Source organism: Spermophilus citellus (assembly GCF_964194105.1).
Source record: "Spermophilus citellus genome assembly, chromosome: 4".
NCBI lineage: Eukaryota > Metazoa > Chordata > Mammalia > Rodentia > Sciuridae > Spermophilus > Spermophilus citellus.
Window position 1 is genome coordinate 27,743,846 of NC_138185.1, and position 20,316 is coordinate 27,764,161.

A 20,316-nucleotide genomic window follows, 5' to 3' on the forward strand; every position below is an offset into this window, starting at 1 on the left:
TCACATACTCTGAGTACTAGTCCCCTGTTGGGGGAGTGGCTGGCAAAGCTCCTCTCCCTTCTGTAGGCTCTTTCTTTATTCCCTTCATCATTTCCTTTGCTGTGCACAAGATGGTAACTGACGGCATCCCACTTATTGACTCTTGATTTTCTTTCTTGCTCTTGGGGGTTTCAGTAAAGAAGTTGTGGCCAGCACCTACAACGATGGGCCTATGTTTTCTTTAAGCATTTGCAAGGTTTCTGGACTAATTCCCAAGTCTTTGATCCATTATGATTTGACTTTTGTGCAGGGTGAGAGACACAGATAGATCTATTTTCCTTTTTCTACATACATCTAGCGTCCAGTTTTCCCAGCACCATTTGTTAAAGAGGCTTTTTTACAAAGTGTATTTTTAGCACTCTCGTTGAGTATCCCTAGACAGCTGTGAGTGTGTGGGTTTGTCTCTGTGCCCTAATATCCCTTTACACTGGTCTTCATCTCTATTCATCAAAAAAAATTTGTAGCCAATGCTAGGCTGGTTTTGTTACTATGGTTCTGTGCTATTATTTCAGGTCAGGTATCTTGATGCCCCCTGCATCATTTTTCTTGCTTAGTATGGCTCTTGGTATTTCATGTCTTTTATTGTTCCGAATAAATTAAAGAATTGTTTTTTCTAATTTTGGGAGGAATATTATAGTCATTTGGATGGGATTGCATTGAATCTTGGTAGTATGGCCACTGCTCTTGGTAGTATGGCCATTTTGAGATATTAGTTCTGCCTGTGAAAAAACATGGGAAGTTTCTTCATCTTCTACACTTTTCTTCAATGTCATTCTTCAGTGTTCTTCAATATTCATGTAGAGCTCTTTTGCTCCTTGAGTAGATTAGTTCCCATAACCTTTATTTTTATTTTTTATTTTTTGTGAATGGGACGACTTTGATAATTCCTTCCTTGGCTGAATCACTGTTAGAGGACAGGAAACCAATTGATTTATGGGGGTAAATCTTGTGTCTTTCTCCTTTGATGAATTGATTTATATCTCTGTTAATCATCTGATGAAGTATTTGGCATCCTGTAGTGTCAGCATCATGTCATTTCCAAGCAGATGGCTTGTTCTATTTCTATTTGAATCCCTTAATTTCCATCTCTTGCCTGAGTGCTCTGTCTAGTGTTTCAAGATCTAAATTGCACAGGAGTGGGAAGGGTGGACAACCTTGACTTGTTCTTTATTTTAGTGAAAATGCATTTAAATTTTCTCCATTTGGTGTGATGTTGGTTGACATTTGACATTCACAGCTTTTACAATGCTGAGGTAAGATTCTTCCATCCTAACCTTCTTCAGCATTTTAATCATGAATTGATGTTCAAAAGATCTTTTCTTTACCTATTGAGATGATCTTGTGATTCCTGTCTATAATTCTAAGTGGTGAAAAACATTTATTGATTTGTGATTATTGAACCAACCTAGCCTCCCTGTGATAAAACCCATTGATCATGCTGTATTAGCATCTTGATGTGTTTTTCATGAAGGTTGGTAATATTTCATTAAGTATTTTTGCATCTATGCCCATCAGTGGTATTGGCCTGAAGTTCATTCTATGTGTCTCAGTCTGGTTTTCACATAAATATTCTACTAGTTTCAGAGAGTGCATTTGGGAGTGTTCCCTCCCTTTCAATTTCATGAAACAGTTAGAGAAGGATTGGTGTTAGTTCTTCTTTAAAGGTGTGGTAGAACTTAGCTGATGATGCATGTGGTCCTCGTCTGTTCTTTGCTGGAAGCCTTTTTATTGCTGTTTGAATTTCATTCCTGACACTGCTCTGTTTAGGTTTTCTGTATCTTTTGGGCTCAATCTGGGCAGGTCACTGTGTCTAGGAATTCGTCAATGTCTTCTAGATTTCCTAACTTCTTTGAGTCTGAATTTTGCACATAGTGTCCAGACTTTCTCTGGATTTCAGAAGTGTTTCCAGTGATGTTTCCTTTTTCATCTCTAATTTGATATATTTGGGTATTTTCTCTCTTTCTGTGGTCATTTGGCTGGGACATTTTCAATCTTATTTAACTTTTTAAAGAACCAGCTCCTCCTTGCATTGATCCTCTGTGTTTTTTTTCATTCTCAATTGCAATAATTTCTGTTCTGATCTTTATGATTCCCTATCCTCTACTCTTTCTGAAATCAGTTTGTTCTTCCTATCCTAAGGCTTTGTGTTAGATTATAACCTTATTTATTTGATATCTCTTTATGTCATTCAGGTAGGCATTCAATGATTTAGATTTTTATATTAGAGCTTCTTTCATAGTGTCCCAGAGATTTAGATATGTTGTATCTCTGTTTGAATTTGCTTCTAAGGATTCTTTATTTCTACTCTCATTTCCTCTTTGATCCCTTCTATATTTAAAGACTAATCAACACAGAAAAAAGCACAGTGAGGACAGGAGAGGTGACAATTATGGAAATGAGATTAAACTGGGCACAAGTGGGTCAGAACAGAAGCAGCTGGCCACGATGTGTTGACATGGATCTTGTATGGGGACTTTCCTTTGCAGACAGATGAACATACTGAAGGTGACATTACCCATATACATAAGGAGAGTGGTGGTGACCCAAAGGGCAATGGTATTGAAGTGGGCTGGTAATTCATCAACGTAGAAAAGATGCTTGCTTTGAATATTCAAATATAGAAGAACAAGGCCTGCATGTTGACACTCCTTTGGATAAGTTTTTACCAAGGTACAGAACACTAACACCTGGTGTTTCTGTTTCAAATGAGTGTGCACTAGGCCCCATTTATTATTGTTTATGTTTCCCTATATGTTTAAAGTTACATTTAACTGATATTTTGAGTGTCTTTCATATTTTGATAAATGCTGAAAAGTTGGAAGAACCATGATTATTTTTCATGATCACCATGGAAATATCTTCCCAGGGTTTTGGTTTCAGTTTTCATGATCATTTTTATAATCCTGCTCTTCATGGAGAGACAAGACTGCCTTTATCCAGGACAATAGTGTTGCTCATAAGTGCTAAGGAAGAAAGTCTCTCAGGTTAAGAAGAACCTTTTTCTTTTTTTCCTGAGTTTGAGGCAAAGGACACTAAGGTAAAGAGGAAGGAGAATAATTTTTTCTTATTAAACTAGAATAGTTTCATGTGAGAACCTCAACAAGGCTGGGGAGGTGGGGTAGGCAGGTAAAAGATGGCTGAATGACTCTTGAGAACTAGGACTAGGGGTGCTTGATGGCCAAGCCCAAAGCAATGAAGGAGAGTCATCCTGACTTGGTCAGGTTGGGCTTGCTGGTCACATTCTGGGGAGGTGTCATGAGTTGCCAACCAGAGGCAAGTCTGAGGGCCCTACTCAGGACCATGAGTGCAGACTCAGCCATGGGGCATCAAGGACTGGGCAGAGGTGCGACAGGGGCCTGTGGGCTGGTGTCCTTGGAAGAGGCATTTGGAGCAGTGTCTACAGAGGCTTCTGGACAGCTCCTTCTCTCAGGCTGAGCACCATGGAGCAGGAAGAAGGTGGCAGAGACAGAGGGTCCCAGGTAGCAAGGAGTGATGAAGGATCTGTGGGACACATGTCCACATTCAGGTATCTGCTGACGATTCATGAGAGTCTCCTTAGAGCTATGAAGTCCTGGTGGGGCCATCCTGGCATGCCTGTGGTGAGTGAACCAACAGCCCCAGGTTAGAACTCTAGAGTCTCTCTTGCATTCTTAATCCCCTTCCCTCTCCCTGCAGTGGGCCGCAATGAGGGTCATAAATGAGCACCCTGAGAGCAGCCCACCTAGGTCTTCTCAACATTGCTCTGTATGGTAGACAATTCCTGTGCATGGAGGCCCAGCAGTTGACTATTGGACTAATTGAGAGGTGGCTTCCAAGGGACAGCCAATCTGCTGCATCTCTTTGTTCACCCTTGGCCCATCATCTCTGGACCCCCTAGGACTCAGTGGACACTCATTGCCAACCCTTGACCTCCTCATTTCCTGCACATCCCACACACTTCCTGGGAGCTGGGACCCCACAGAAGTTGCCTGAGATCCTGAGGGTGCTGAGGGGTGTGTGCCTGGTTCTCTAGACCTACTGACTCTGCAGCTGTGCACAGTGGGATGCCACTTCCCCTTACCCTGCATTCTGCAGCATTCTGGGTGCACCCTCCCTCCTGGGGACTTACAGTCAGGACTTCTGCTTCCTGTGGACATAGACGGCAGAGACACCGACTGCCAGTAGGATCTTGGAGCCAAAGAACAGGGCGATGAGGTATGAAGCAAGAGTAGACTTCACTGCTCCTGAAAATCAAGGGAAGTGAGAACCATTAGGAGGACTCCTATGTGTCCATTCCCAGGAGCCTGCACTTGCCCCGGGTGAGGCTACCTGGGCCCAACGAAACTAAGAAGCAATAGCACACACATCCTGTCCTGGCTGCCATAGTCAAGCCTGAGGCAGAACCTGGTCAAGGGGTTCCTTATTCCCACCCACCCAGTCCCAGGTCCCAGGTGTCCTCCCTGAGGGAAGGTGAAATTGTGTGCTCTGTGCCCACTGCCATCCCAGCCAGGATGATTCTGTATTGAGCCTCTGTGTCTCATGGAGATGGATCATCTCCTCCTGATAAGGACACTGAGGCCTGGGAGTTAGGGAGGTCACAGCTTAGAGGAACCCAAACCCAGAGAAGCTCCTCCATGGAGTCCTATATGGTGACACCTGAGATCATGGTTTTTGAACCCACGAATGCCCAGTGTCTTCAGGCCCAGAAAACTATTTTCAGTTGAGAAATGCACATGGGGTGAGGGCCCTTCCCTGGTGAGAGGTGAGGGCAAGGTTGCTGGCTCAGGTCCATGGGTGAGCTGAGGGGACCTGGGTCTCAGCACCTTGGGGAGACTGCTAAGGAGGTGCTGGATGAACTAAGAAAACCACTGGCTGAAAAAGACGTTCCTGGGTCAAGAATATGTTTCTCCTATGTGGGAGGGGCCACAGTCTCCTAATAGCAGACCCCCCTCCAGGGCTCTGTCACCTGAAGTCTTTCTGTTGGACACACAAACCAGATCCAGGGAATTAGACCTGGGGAGTCTTTTCTTTGTTGCCATGAGCCATTTTTCCTTTTCAAATGATGCTAACAAAGATGGAAAAGTATTTTATGAAAAAAGTAATGCTGTTGGATCCTTAGGCAGGAGGGGACACCTCACCTTGTGGGGCTCCTGCCCTGTTGGAGACCTCAGTTCTCAGCTGAGTGCTGCTCTGGGGCTCCCCCTCCGTGGAGGAGAGCTGCACTGCCTGCCCCCTCCTCCCTCTAGAAGGCACCAGCATCAGAGCCTGGCTGAGCAGGAAGAGGAAGGCCCCCACCCTTCCACTGAAAGCAGCTCTGGGGATCCTCTGGCTGTCTATGGGAGAAGCTCAGCTGTTGCTTCCTCTCCCACTCAGGTGGGAGGGACCATGATGTTGATCCTGAGAACACTCCAAGAAGCTCCCTGATTCCCCGACCATCACATTGGGGGAACTTCATATGGAATCCCAGCTCCAAGAGTGGTCTGGGAATTGGACTCTACAATTTGAGTTTGAACCTGGAACTCATCAGCTGGCTGGTATCACTACACCAGTGCTGGGGGTCAGTGGCACCTGGCCAGGCACTGGCCTGTGTTGAGGTGCCCTTGTGCACACTTTCACCAGAAGTGAACTTGTGGATTAACCTCAGGAAGGAGATTCTTGGCATCTGGTGCTTGACCATGAATTGGGAAATGGCTATTATTAGGCTCTGATATTGGAGGGTTTTTTTCTGGGAATCAGTCCTGTGGGGAAAGACAACGAGAAAGTAAATATGAGTCATCAGAAGATAAAGGTGAATTGTGAGAGCCAAAGGAGTTCCTGGTGGATTTGTGGGGTTTTGTCCCCTGGAGCCAGAGGGCAGTAAAAGCAGAGGTTAGGTTCCTGGATGTAATTCCAACAGTAGTAGAGATTCAGAGGAGTTGACATTCTCAGGTTCAAGGGCTCTTCCTGATAGGGAAGTTGTAGAAGCTGGAAATGAAGGTTAGGGCCGTATGGATCAAAGCACACGTAGACCTTCAGTGGACTTCTGGGTTGCCGACCACAGCTGCAACAGGATGGCTGCCAATTAACTCTGCTCCAAAGACATCCAGTGCCATCTTCCATGTTCCATCTCAATAAGAATGCCTCTCCTGCATCATGTAATCCTCACCACATCCCAGAAAGGAGAAGTGCTATGGTTCCATGTTACAGAGAGGATCTGGGATGCGCCAGGGCACACTTCCCATGGGCTGACCTTCACACAGAAGCAACAAAAAGAAGATCAATATGAATCTGAAGTAAGCAGAATAAAGGAAATATTAAAACTAGAAAAGTGTCAAAATTCAATAAATGGAAGTAATAGAGAAGATAATTGAAACACGAAGTTGATCCTTTGAAAGATCAATAAAATTGAATATTCTCTTGCAAAAGTAATTACAGATATGAGAGAGAGAGAGAGAGAGAGAGAAGAGAGACAGAGAGAGAGAGAAGAGAGACAGAGAGAGAGAGAGAGAGAGAGAGAGAGAGACACTCTCTAGTTACACCAAGATTGAACATGGTATATTGCTACAGATTCTGCAGATATTAGACTTATAATAAAGAAATATTAGGTGCCAATCTAAATTTGACACCTTAGACAAAATGGACCAACAATGCTTCAAAGACACCCAATCTACCCCAATATACCCAGAATAAAATCTAGCATGTGAAAGGTCCTAAACTTCTAAGTAATTACATCATTTTAAAACTTGACAAAAGGTTTCCTGATGCCCAAATGGTTTTATATGGAGATTGTACCATGTATTAAAAGATTAATTAAAACCAATTTTGGTGCAGAGAAGAGCTATAAAATGAATTTTGAAAAATTGGAATATATACTTCAATCATTATTAATGATTAGAGAAAATACCATCATTTTTATTAGATTTGTAGAGGAATGACCCTCATCATTTGAGCACTCCAGGTGTGGACTGCACTTGTACTATTTTGCACACCTGTCTAAGTGATTAGCACAGGAGTTAGGCAGCCTCCATATATCTCCTACTGTGAGGAAATTGCATTTGCTTCCTGTCATTACTCTTCCTTCAAGAAGGGACAGGGAAGAATCAGTAGCCCATTATTGACCCAGCAGCACAGGAAGCCCATGATAGGGCCTGCTGGAAGGACCTCTATCCTGAAAGAGTCTTGTGGATTCAGACCTGCTCCTGTGGTTCACAGGGAAATAACACACATTGGACCACAGAATGGGGTCTCAAGACAACTGAGTCTTTGAGACAATTTTTCATGGGAGAGGGAACATTGTTTTTAATTAGCAAAAGTTTGCTCTATGGGCTGGTGTTGTCTCTGTCCCCAGCAACTTGGATTTGCCTAGAGTAGTACATGTGTCAGGGCAGGAAGTCACCAGCCACGTTCCCATTGCTCTCCAGGGCTGTCCTAGTTTCCCTTTCTGTCAACTCCTAACACACAGGTAGTTGGAGCATCAAAGGACAATATACACAAGCAGAAATTTGCATGTTGTGATGAGGCTTTGAGGGTCGTCATTACAATAGGTCTGTGACCACAAATCAGGAGGAATTCAATAAACCTGTGGAGACCACTCAAGGTCACCTAGGGGCCTGGTCCAAACAGTCTCCACCTCCCCAGGGAGTCCTTTCCAGATTTCCCCTAGAGGAGCCAGAGTCTGTGTGGTGAGGACACAGATGTGTATGGGAAATTCTAATATGGAATAGAAGCTGGGCAGAGGTCAGCAGGGTAAGTAGTAGAGAGAGGCCCTGAGGAAGGAGAACAGAGCAACTGGTAGGTGGACAGACAAGAGGCTGAACAGTAGGACAGGAGGGTTCCCCTCCCTCTCCTTCTTCTCTAATATCTATTTATGTCAGAGGATCCATGGAGAGATGGACCAAGCTCTTCACAGGGGAGACTCTTGGGGTGAGGAGTGGGAGGTTTCAGAGAAGGTAACGTTCTAATGTAAGTTTATAGACTTGAGAATTATTCTACAATGAACAGGAATACTACCTTTAGCACCAGAAAAAAAAAAAGAAAGAAAGAAAGACAAAAAGAAGATGGAAAAGACCCAGTCACCTGGAGTGGACACCAGAGAATTTTTTTTAAAATTTTTGGTACTGGATATGGAACCCAGGGGTGCTTATCCATTCAACCATATTCCCAGCACTTTTTAATATTTTATTTAGAGATAGGGTCTCGATGAATTGCTTAGTGCCCCACTAAGTTGTAGAAGCTAACTTGGAATTTGCCTTCTTCCTGCACCAACCTCCTGACCCACTGGGCTTAGACACTGAGCTTAGCCAGGGAGGTGTCTGTCCCCTGCTCCTTCTGAGGAGTGGAGATATCCAGTCTATGGTGTCTGGAGGTGGCTGGCTGGCCTTCATATACCACCTAATGGGTGACCACCACATCCCTACTCTGGGTACAGGAGTTCTCCAGGAGGCAGCTCACTTGGTTAAAGGTCCTATCCATGGACTCTGTGATGACTGAGGTGGTTTCCATATTGGACTCGTTTCCATTTTCCAACCAGGTCACATGCAAAATCAGGGGTTAGAACTTCTTTTCTTAGCAGGTGATGGTCACTGGATTGTGTCACTGCAAGTTTTTGGGTGACCTCCAAGGTGAAAGAGAGGTGAATAGGGAGGGCCATGAGGATGTGACAAGGGTCAGGTGAAGAAGGCAAGTGGCAGCTGGCAGGACAGGCCCATTCCCCCCTTTCTCCTTAGTGTCCCTGTTTGAAGGCCCCATGAAATGTGTGCCCAACCCTACAGAGGAGACCCCCAGAGTGTGGGTGTGGGGAGCTGACTAAGACGCTGCTGTTCCCAGTTTAAAGTTTAAAGCATTTGGTCAGGCCTCATCAGGGGTGTTGTCCAGGCCTTGCTCCCTGGGACCAGCAGAGACCTGCAGGGTGTAGTTCCTGGTGGTGGCTGGCTGCCCATCGTACTCCACCCAGCAGGTGAACGTCACATCCTCCCTGTGCACACAGGAGTTGACCAGCAGCCAGCTCATCAGGTTGAAGGTCCCGTCCTTGTTCTCTGACAGGGTCGAACCTGTTTCTGTCCTGTACAAGTTTCCATTCTCCACCCAGGTCAGCTGTAGGCTCCGGGGGTAGAAGTGCTTCACCTGGCAGGTGACGTTCACCAGGTTTCATGCCATGGTGGGCAGTGGGGTGATCTCCACGGTGGGTGGAACTGAAACAGCACAGGCAGAAGTTGTGACCTTATGGGACAGACAGCTGAGCTCCTCCCAGCAGGGCAAGGGCCTCCCTCAGGACAGGGACAGGCATGCAGAGGGGCTCAGACACTGAGGGTTTGCACGGGAGTGAATCACTAACCACAGGGCCTGCCACCCACAGGTGCCAAGTGACCAGCAGCTCCCCTGAGGGTAAAATTGAGTGAGGTTGACAAGCCCAACTCCTGGCCTGCAGAAGGTTAGCTCTACTAAGAACTCAGTTGTGTTAGTAGCTGCTGGTCAATGAAATGAAGACACCAGCACATGCTGGCTACAAGGCATGAATCCATACATGCATGGCAGGTGGCAGTACTGCTGAGAATTAGAGCCCAGGTCACTGAAGTCCTGGAGCAAAGGCCCCTGGAGAGCAGCAGTCTGGGTGGCCAGGTGTAGACTAGGGTCAGGAGCAGGGTCCTGTACCTCAAATGGTGTCAGACAAGTTGGCAATCCCAAAAAGAGGAGCTCCCCCTGCAAGGTGAAATGGGCAACCTGGCAAATGACCTGAAAGTGGACATCCCCGGGGGACTAGGGTCAACTGGGCTGTGCTGGACACACTGTAGGACATAGTTTCTCCCCTGGGGTCCACACTGGTCTGGGTGTGCGAGAGCTCATTCCCATTTTTGAACCAGTTCAGGGTGATATTGTGGGGGGGAGAAGCCGTGGGGCTCGCAGGTGAAGCTCACCGTGTGTGGCTCTGGTCACAGGACCTGACACCACAGGAGGAGAAGGTCTGGCTACAATAGAGCAGTGACAGACAAATCAGGTGATTGAGAGACACCCTCTGACCACAAGTGAGTGACACTGTGAAGAATCTTTCTCCACATAATCATTGTTATTATTATTATTATTACTATTTGCTGTTGTGCTGGGAATCGGCCCCAGGTGATGTTAAGCTAAGCACATGCTCTATCACTGGGCTACACCAGAAATGACAAGACATGATTTTTTAAATGTTCCAAATAAAGATTGCTGGGCACTGAGCTCATCCCTATACTCATGTCCCTGAGCGAGCACAGCTGTCTAGCAAGACAGTGAGGAACGTCAGCCCAGGTACTGCTCCAGCCTGAGGTCAGAGCCTTCCTCTCAGCACCAGGGCACTGCTGCCAACCTGGGCCCAGGGAGGACCTCATGGCCCTGTCTCACCCTTTGTTAACAACTGTGTCCTGCTGGCCTGTCCTGGAATGCTTGACACCAGGGGTGGTCAGTTTTAGAAACAAATTCAGGGGACAAATGATACCATGAAACCACCATCAACATGGGAACCAGCTCTCTGTGCTGAGACCTGGCCCAGCACCTCATCTGTGGAGTGGGGTGGTTGGCAAATCTCCTCCCAGGCCACACTGAGCACAGTTGTCTTTGATCACACAGAGATGCCCCTGGAATCTCACCAAATAGTAGGGCGTGTTGTCCAGAGACTGGGGAGGCTGAGGCAGGAGGACGGCAATGTCCAGACCAGACTGGGAAACATAGCGAGAACCTGCCTCAAAATATATATATAAAAAAAAAGGGCTGAGGATGTGGCTCTATTAAGGTGCTCCTGGTTTCAATCCTGAGTTCCAAAACTAAAAACAAAATATAAAAAAAACAAAACAAACCCAGGTCCCTCCTTCTTCCAGACTTTATTCTGTGCAGGGCTCTTCCACAGGTGGTTATGAATTCACCCTCATGGTGTGATAGTAGGAGCAAATATGACTCCATTTTGTTTTATGACTTCATCCTCTAAAACAACCATGCCAAGTAGAGGAGTCATGACTGGGGCAAAATGTTCTTTTCCTTTTGCTATAGAAAACTTTAAGAACACAAAACTACCTAATGGGGCATCGTTTCTGTAACTAGGGTAAATGGGCTCTGTTTCTGTAACTGGAGTGACTGGGCTAACTGTGATTGGTTAGGCTTCCCTCCGCTCGACTGCACTGTCCCGCTTCTGTAACCTGGCTTGCTTGCATTGGCTAGACCCCCGAACATCCCTTTTACAGTTTTCAGGCTTATAAGGAGTGCCCTTGCAATTGTTCTGGGCTGATCAGGGAACAGCTTTATGTTCTGGTCAGCGCCACCGGTGTGCTTCAATAAAGGCTTGATTCGATTATATGTGAGTGGTCTGGAAGTCAGTTTATGAAACCCTGGGACGAAGCTTTAACTATAACAATGGCCCACTTTCTACAATATGCCATGGGCCTCATCTAGCCAGGCCTGGATTTGAGAGGGAGAGAATGAAGGAGTTCTTTTCTGAATCTGGGCTTCCGTGGGTCACTTTGCATTGGAGTCACAGGTCACTGAGTGCAGAGGAAGCCACAGGGCTACGTTCATAACTGATGACTAGTTTCAAGACATGCAGATTCAGGCCCCTGAGTAGGACCTGAGGGCACTCAGGTGAAATTATCAGGAGGCTGCTTGCCTGTGGACAGGTTTCAGATGGGTCCCTTGGTGCCTCCAGATTGCTCATCACCACCCAGCACCTTCTACAGCTGTCACCAGGCAGCAAAAATCATGAAGGTTTGTATCAGCAAATATTGAGCTCTCTGCCCGACTGGCACCCAACATTGGAGCGCACAATATGGAGGGTGTCACTGAAGAAATGGAGTCACGTAGACACCAGTATCCTGGAAGTCCCTACGGGAGTTAGAGACCCTAGTCAGTGGCCACTTATCAGGAGCTGATCGGCATCCCGATGCTGGCCAGAGCCCTCAGAGCCCCTCAGCTCTTGTATCCTCATCTGTTCCTTGAGGGGGTCCTAGGGAGATCCCATTCTGGATCAAGGCTCAGAGGGGGACATGGCCGGCCAAGGGCATCAGGAGGGGAATAGGGAAGAGATGAGGCTCCTGTCACCCACACAGGAGGACAAAGTAACTCCTGTTATTTTTCTGATGAGCCTCTATGTTCCCTTCTATAGAGAGCTCTTTCTTTTTAAATATTTTTTTTAATTGTAGTTGGACACAGTACCTTTATTTCACTTATTTATTTTTATGTGGTGCCGACATTCGAACCCAGGGTCTCGCATGTGCGAAGTGAGCTCTCTATTGCTGAGCCACAACCCAGCCCATATAGAAAGTCCTTTTTTTAAAAAAAATTTTTGGTTGTTGATGGACATTTATTTTATTTATTTGTATGTGGTGCTGAGAATCGAACCCAGTGCCTCACATGGGCTAGGCAAGTGTGCTACCACTGACGTTGCGTGCCACAACCCCAGCCCTAGAGAGTTCTTAAAAGCACCTCCCTGCAAGACAAGGGTGAAGGCAAGGGGCAGCACAGGAATGGAGTAGGTGCCTAATAAATGACATCTGTGGCTGCTGTTGTCACACCTTCCAAAACACAGCCATTGTTTAGCAACAAATGCAGTGGGGACCCCAGGAACAGTCTCCATCTTGTTCCTGCAGCTGCCAGGAGAATCCCAGTGAGAGGAGGAGCAGACACTCACAGAGGATGGTGCTCTGCCTGTATTCTTGTGTCCTGTGCCCCCCCACCCCTGCCCTCAGGTACTGAGCGTCTACCCAGGGCCTCAGGTATGCTCAGCAGGAACCACCACTGAGCTGCACCCCGCCCTCTCCCTGTGTTCTTAAGAGTCCCCACAGGAAACAAGGTGGCAAAGTGCTTCTCACATCATGAACAGCATCACAGGGGTTTCATCCAGAGGGGCTGTTTCCATAAAGAGAGGCTCTGTGAAGGGACAAGGGACAGATGCCTCAGTGACATTTTGGGTCATCAAGGCAGGGAGGGCTGTGTGCTGAAGAGCCAGGACTCACTGGGTCCAGCTCCTGTTCAGAGACAGACTTATGTCAGATGTGGGCCCCAGGATGACCCTGGATCTGAGCGGGCTCTGTCGGGAGACCCTGCCAAGGGCCCAGGGAGCTGAGCCCAGCACGTGCTGTTCTGGAGCATCCACAGCTGAGAAGGCTCCCACGCTCTCCCTCATTGCCAAAGGAAAAAACACCAGCTTCCCTTCCGTGTCTTCAGGACATGGATCTCAGGGGTCAAGAGCCCTGGCTGTGTGTTAGAACCTTCTGGAGTAAGTAAAATCTTCAGATGCCCAGACTCTTTGGAATTTAAAAGCAAAATGTCAAGGTAAATCCTGGGTCTAAAATTTCCCTCATCAGTTTCCCATGTGATTCCTATGCACAGCCAGTGGGGAGCTCCCGACCCCACCCCCCACAACAGTAAGAACAACTGTAACATCTCCCCAGGAAGAAGTCTTTTGCCCTTGTTCAAACAACAGAGCAGCTCTGTGTGTCCTGCTGGGGCATCTCCCTATGGAGGGAGATCATGGCTGAGATTCAGGAGAGGATCTCCAGTCACTGTGGGCTTCAGGGTGTGAATGTCAGTGGCACCTGAACCTTGGGAGATAGATGAGGAGCAGAGACACTGCTCTCTGCCCAGTGGGTCAGGTCAGGGTCTGTGCCCCAGGTCAGGGTCTGAGCCCCTCCTGTGCCCTGGCCCCTCTGTGGGGACAGTGTCTATTCCCAGGGCAGCAGGAGCCTGAGCTGGAGTCAGGTCTGGGCTCTGTCCCCTCTTGGCATTAATGTGCTGTGTGAGAGAGGGCCTGCTGGGCCTCCAGCTCCCCAGGGTCAACAGGGGTGGGCACAGGTGTGAAGGTCCATGTGTGCTGACCACCTCCGCCTCATGGCTTAGGGAGAGTATGCAGAGCCTCCTGCAGGAACCACACAGTGAGCACCTGTGCTTCCTGAACTGGGACTCCTGGGTCACCCACATGGAGAACACTCTCTGGGTGAGTGACCCAGCTCTGCTCCTGCCTTGCAGGGCCTGGAGGACTGGTCCCTGAGACACAGGGATTTACAGGCAGACCCAGGGCAAAGGCCCAACCTCTTGGCAGCTCCTCCCCAGGGCCCCAGATCTTCAGGGAACCTGAGTCTGTCAGAATCCTCTCAGGTACTGTTCCAGGAGGGGAAGGAAGGAAAGCATGCCCTGCCCCTCCCTGCTCTGGAGGCCTGGTCCTCAGGGAGGGACAGGAACAGTAGCCTGTGGGAGGAGAACTTTACCTGCTCTGCTCCCAGCTCTTTCCAGAGCATCCAGAGTGCAGATTGGCACTCAGTGGGTCCTGGGTGCTGGTGGTATAAAGAGAAGGCTCACCCCACGGGGCAGTGCTCTCTGAAGGTGGCACACTTGGTCTGGCTCTGTGATTGGCAAGTCCCTCAAACCCTCAGAGCCCTCAGCTGGGGAGCCACAGGGCAGGCCAGACTGGAAAAGGTCAGGGCTGTGGATCAGGCAGGTGAGGGGTGCAGATGCCCCCCATTTGCCAGCCATGGAGCCTGGACCAAATAGCACGGCCTCTGTCCACAGGCCTCTGCCTCCCTGACCTGCAGAAGGGGTGACAGCAGGTCATGACATGAGCACCCAGTGCTGCTCCTGCTTCTCAGCTGTGGCCCCCAGGATGGAGGGCGTGACCCCTGACCTCCTGTCCCACCCCAGGGAGGAGGAGGCAGCTGCACTCACCTCGCACAGACAACTCGGTGCCTGGTCCAGACTTAAACTCCTTATCAACAGGGGTCGCTTTCTGGAACTTCACACAGTAGTAGGTGCCAGCGTCTGCTGGGGTGACATTACTGATGCAGATTGAAAAGTCCCTGTTGTCCCTCTTTGTGACATCTGAGACATTTGTGACTTGGGGAAGTGGCCTTCTTTGTTGTTGTAGATCAACTCCCGGCCTGGCCCTGCCCCCTTAAACCACTGGACGGGCCCCACGGGGAGCAGGGAGGTCACAGTGCAGTGCAGAGGGGCCGACTCTCCAGCAGCGACAGACACTGACTTCTCAGGCTGGATCACCTGCAGCTCCTGTGCAGCCGCTCCTGGGGGAGACACAGGGTGGTCACTGCTCATCCTGGGGATCCTCTTGGTTTATCACGTGGAATCAGCAAAGCCTGTCACTGACTGAGTGCCCACAGAGTGGCCTTGAGCTCAGCACAGGGCGTGTCCTCACACTGAGCCTCCCCTGGCCTGCACCTCCACACTGTGAGACACCTGCCCCTGAGGCCCTGAGCCCTGAGCAAGGTGGAGGGAGGGGACTTGAGGGCCTGAGCCCTCCCCTGAGCTCTCATGTGTCACCAACTGTTTGTTGCTCTTCCCTTTCTGACCACAAGGTCACTGGCTCTTCATGGACCATGACACTGAGTGGGGTTATGTGGCTCTTGAGACTCCTGAGTTTTGGTGGAAGTGGTGGGTACAGTTTGTGGGACATGCATTTGACTGTGAGTCTCTGGCTCAATTTCCCTGTTCCACAGAGATCTCAGCTCATAATAGGATATTCTCCATCAGTCTGGAGTGATCATGTTACATACAACAATGAAACTGCAGCTCAATTAATAAATATAAGATTTCTGAAGTCCCTAAAGTATCTTCCCAAATATAATCACATAATTTAAGTTTTCTAATGTTGCTATAAGAAATGACTACAAACCTGGTGCATAAAAAATAGAAATCTATCATGTTATGTTGGTGTATATGAATAATCTAAATTTGTTGTCACTGGGAATCACCCAGGGGTCCTCATGAGAGCTGTGTTTCATTACGAGGCTGTTTTTTTTTTGCTCTCCACATTAATGTGGGGGTGCCTGATCTGCTCCCCTTGTTTCCAGTCCCCCTGTTATTCCTCTCTCTTGCCTCAACCATTCCAAGTCCTTCCCTACCTCTTACTTTCCTGCATTCTTCTCATCAGGACTCTAGTGTTCTATTAGACCCAAGCTGATAAGAGACTACTACTGTGAAGCAGCTGTCTCCAACATGCTCTAGGAAAATATGGACAAATAAAAAAAAGCAATCTGGAATATTAATAGCAAATTGAAAACATCAAGGGGTGGGGCAGAGGAAGGAGAGAGAAAGAGAATAAAAAGGAACCAAACAAAAGTTTGGAAATTGATAAGCTCAGTTAACCTAGAAGTTTACTAGACGTTCCAACACAGGTTTAAACAGACAGTTAAAAATTCCCAAAATGTGGAGCATAAACCATTTCCATTTACTGAGTTTGTAATTCTAAAAAGAAAAAAATGAATCTTAAAAACGAACAAAATTCCTTTCAGGATATCAGCAAGTGCACTGATACACATATTAGAACCCCAGAAAACAGGAGAAAGAAAAAAAGTAGTGCAAAATCTATTTGAAAAAAAAAAATCCTCTACAATCTTGAATGTGATCAAGTATATGAGTGTACTAATCTAAATACTGAACAAACTCTAGGAATCATAAACTGGAGCAGACCCACAGTGAGACTGTGGAAAAAAAAATACTTGAATAGAAAGAGAAGCATGTTCACCCTCTACAGGAGGTCCTCCTAAGGTTTTTTTAAATCAAGTTCTTAATGACAGGAATGCAAGGTAGTATGATGATGTATGTGAAGTGTCCAAAAAAGAAAGAAAGAAAGAAAGAGAAAGAAAGAAAGAGAGGAGGAAGAGAAAGAGGCTTAGGAGAAGGAGGGATGGAGGAAGTAGAGAATTTTATACCTGGCACAACTGTCCTTCCAACAAGAATGAGAAATGAAGATATTCCCTGATAGACGAAAATAAGCAGGTCTAGAAATGTCCTGCAAGAAATACTAAGGGAAGCCTTTAGGTTGAAGTGAAAGGATGTGAGCTATGAGAACAAGTTGTACCACAAAATAAAGACCTTTGGTGTCACAAATATTTTAAACTTCCTGATGCCTCAATATCCCCACAAGCAGATGTGAACACTCTATTCAGCCAACAGATACATCAGTGCAATAAGCTGGTCTCAACCATGAGTTACCTTGTTGCTGTCTCTGGACTGGGATCTAGTGACATTCACACACCTGTGAAATCTCTCACAATTTTGATTTGTTTGCTCTGCAGGGACTTCAACAAAGCACTTCCCCAGGGGTTCTCTCTAGGAACTCTGTACTAAAAAATTCTTAATTTCTGATGTATTTCCAAGAGTAGTTCCTACAGCTCTGTTGGGATGATCCTTATGTTGCTCATCAGTGGGATCAACCCTCCCATTGACCACACAGTGGAGATAAGGAAGGGACGTTCTGAAGTCAGGTGCAAAGTCCCTGGGACATGGCCTCTGATGGCTTATTCCTTACCCTGACTATCCTCAATGGCTCCACCATGTGGCATAGCCCTCTGGCTTGCTGGCTGTCTTGCGCCCTGCTTTGTGCAGCTCTTTGTTGCTTTTTCAGAGAGAGGAAAATGGTCTCCACCTTACAGTGCTGCTTCTGTCCCAACCCCAAGAATGCACACTGGAATACCAGCTCCTAGTCTTGACCCCAGCTGCAGAATCATCCTACCATTGGAATCTGGAACACCAGACCCTGTGAATTGGCTCTTTACCAGTGCACTGTGTGGGAATGTGATTTGAGGGAGGATCCCTGCTGGTGAGTGTGTAGTTCCATGAGGTGCTGAGTGTCCATTGCTGAGTGCTAGTGTGAGAGTCAAGGGGGAAGAGGGCCACACAACAGCTGGATGAGCCTGTCCAGTGTCCTGCACATGCTGGAGTGGCCTTAGTGAGAGGTGATTCTTTCTCTTCCCTCTGGACTTCACGTGGTCCTGCTCTCAACCACGGCCATCCATGACCCCCCTCAATGTCCATGCTGCTCTGCGGGCAGCCCCTTCTCTGCTGCTTCATTGCTGCTGCTGATCTCCACCTCCCACCCCGTCCATGGCTGCTGTCCAAGGTGATGGGTGACTCCTGGTACAAGGAGAACAGGGAAAAGAGAAATTTAAACCTCTCTCCTTTAGATGCCCAAAGAAATAATTTGAGATTACAAATCTCTCCTGGGCAATGTGCTTGGACTTTGAAGTGCTGCAATCAATGACAGGCTAAGAGTCTCTCCCTTATAATTATGTGGCTCCAAATAAAGAATTAAAAGACACAATGAGTCCACTATTGCTCCTCTGGATGACGACCCGTGCCCCTCTACATTAGTCAAGTTTGTATCACTGTGATCAAGAACAACTGAGAGGAGGAAATGTTATTTTGGGATCAGAGTTTCTCAGGTCAGTCCATTGTCAGCTAGCACCAAGGCAGGACTTCCATGGCAGGAGGGCATGTGGTGAAGAGCTGCTCAGTCCATGGAGGTCAGTGCAAGGAAAAAGTGAGGAATGGAGGGAGGGAAGGGAGAGAGAGGAAAGAGGAAGAGAGAGAGAGAGAGAGAGAGAGAGAGAGAGAGAGAGAGAGAGAGAGAGAGAGAAGAAAGGGATGGAGTAAGATAGAGAAAAAGGAAGAAAGGTGGAGGTGGGAAGAGCCAGTGTGCATGAGGATCAGAAACAAAATACAATCCTCAGGGCCATACCCCCGGGACCTACTTCCTTCAGCCAGCCCGCACCTATAGTTACCCCCACATTGTGATTCCATCTCCCTCCTGTCAGAATGGCAATCATCAAGAACACAAACTATGGATGGTGGTGAGGATGTGGGGGAAAAGGAACCTTTACTCACTTTTAGTGAAAATGTCAATTAGTAAACCCACTATGGAAATCAGTGTGGAGCTTCCTCAAGAAAGTAAAAACAGAAATACTGTATGATCAATTCTAAAACTTCTTGGTATTTATCTTAAAGAATTGAATTCAATATACTGTGGAGGCACACGCATACCTATTGGAATGAGATGGGCATCATTACCCTAGGTATATGCCCATCTCACACATGGTGTGACTCTACACAGTGTACAACCAGAATGAAATGTTGTGCTCTATTTGTGTACACGTAATTGAAATGCATTCTTCTGTCATGCATAACTAAGTAGAACAAATTTACAAAGTGGAAAAAAATATATATTTGTCAAATATAGGCAAGAAGCAGAAGAGCATAGGAGTAATAAACCACAAAACCTCTTTCTCTTATTCCAGCATTTTCTACACCCATTGGTGGGCAACATATCCCTTACTTACTAATTTCACTTAAAAATTAAAAGAAGACCCTCTTATTGCCTTCAACAAAAGAAAGAATGAAAGAAAAGAAACAAGATCAAAATTGTCTTGGGTCTCTAGACCACTCAAGATGATCATAAGATGCCCCAGGGATTTGGAAGCAAAAATCAAATCCCATGGTCTTGTGCTACACTACATTAAAACACAATGTTTGAGAAGAGGAGTGGTTGAACCATGAGCTCGGGATCAGACCGCCTGCCTGGAACCCCCAGTCCTCGCACTGCCCCTCAATGACCACGGAGCTCCTGGTGCTTCTGCTTCTTATCTGTAAGGTGGGTGACCAGAGTGTCTGCTGTGGGTGTCATGATCACATGACATGAGAGTTGTACAGCATTTCAAGAGAGTCTGGCCCATGGTGAGTGTTCAAAAATTCAAAGTCATTACTCAATAAACTTCCTGAGGCTGAGAGCCTTCCACTGGCCCCCTATGATGTATGAACATCGTCACAGCCTGTGTCAGTCAACTCTTCATTACTGTAAGTAATACCTGAGACAAATATGTTACCTCATCTACAAGTTGGGGTGACCAGAGTGCCTGCTTTGGGTGTCATGATCACATGACATGACAGCTATATACAGTATTTTTTTCAAGAGAGTGTGGCCCATGGTGAGTGTTCAAAGAATTAAAAATCATTACTCAGCAGATTTCCTGAGGCCCGGAGCCTTCCCCTGGCCCCCTATGATGTAGATAAGGTTAAGGACATCGTCACAGCCTGTGTCAGTCAACTCTTCATTACTGTAAGTAATACCTGAGACAAATCCACTTATGAAGAGAAAAGTAGGATGACAGCTCACAGTTTTAGAGGTTTCAGTCCAGCATTGATTGGCCCCAAGGCTATTGGGCCTGTGCAAGGCAGTAAATCAATGGAGGAGAAGGTATGATGGGACAGAGCCATGTACCTCACGGCCAGACTATGAGAGAGAGTCAGAGAAAGCACATCCTCCATGGTCTTAAGAAGGTCACCTCAACGTGCCTCTTGGGATCTCAAGAATTTCAGGATATAAACAATGGTCCTTCTGGAAAGTTATTCTGTAGGTGAAATATTATAATATGCAGGTGATTCTTGTCACTGCTGTTTGAAGCATCAGCTGATGTGACGCCTCTGGCCCCAGCTGCAGGGGAGGCCTCCCAGAGACAGAGCTCAGGACCCTTGGTCTGGGCTCCAGAGGATGCCCTGTCCCAGCCTCCATGGCAGAGC

The 20,316-nt window shown here is 47.1% G+C and overlaps 1 pseudogene across 1 annotated transcript in view; it reads right to left on the bottom strand.

Annotated features, from left to right (window-relative positions):
• Positions 1-20,316, bottom strand: part of LOC308646448 (signal-regulatory protein beta-1-like) — a 152,048-nt pseudogene that overhangs the window by 33,779 nt on the left and 97,953 nt on the right. The window contains exon 3 of the transcript XR_014024408.1: positions 14,674-15,026. The product of XR_014024408.1 is annotated as a signal-regulatory protein beta-1-like (transcript). The remainder of the gene's footprint in view (positions 1-14,673; positions 15,027-20,316) is intronic.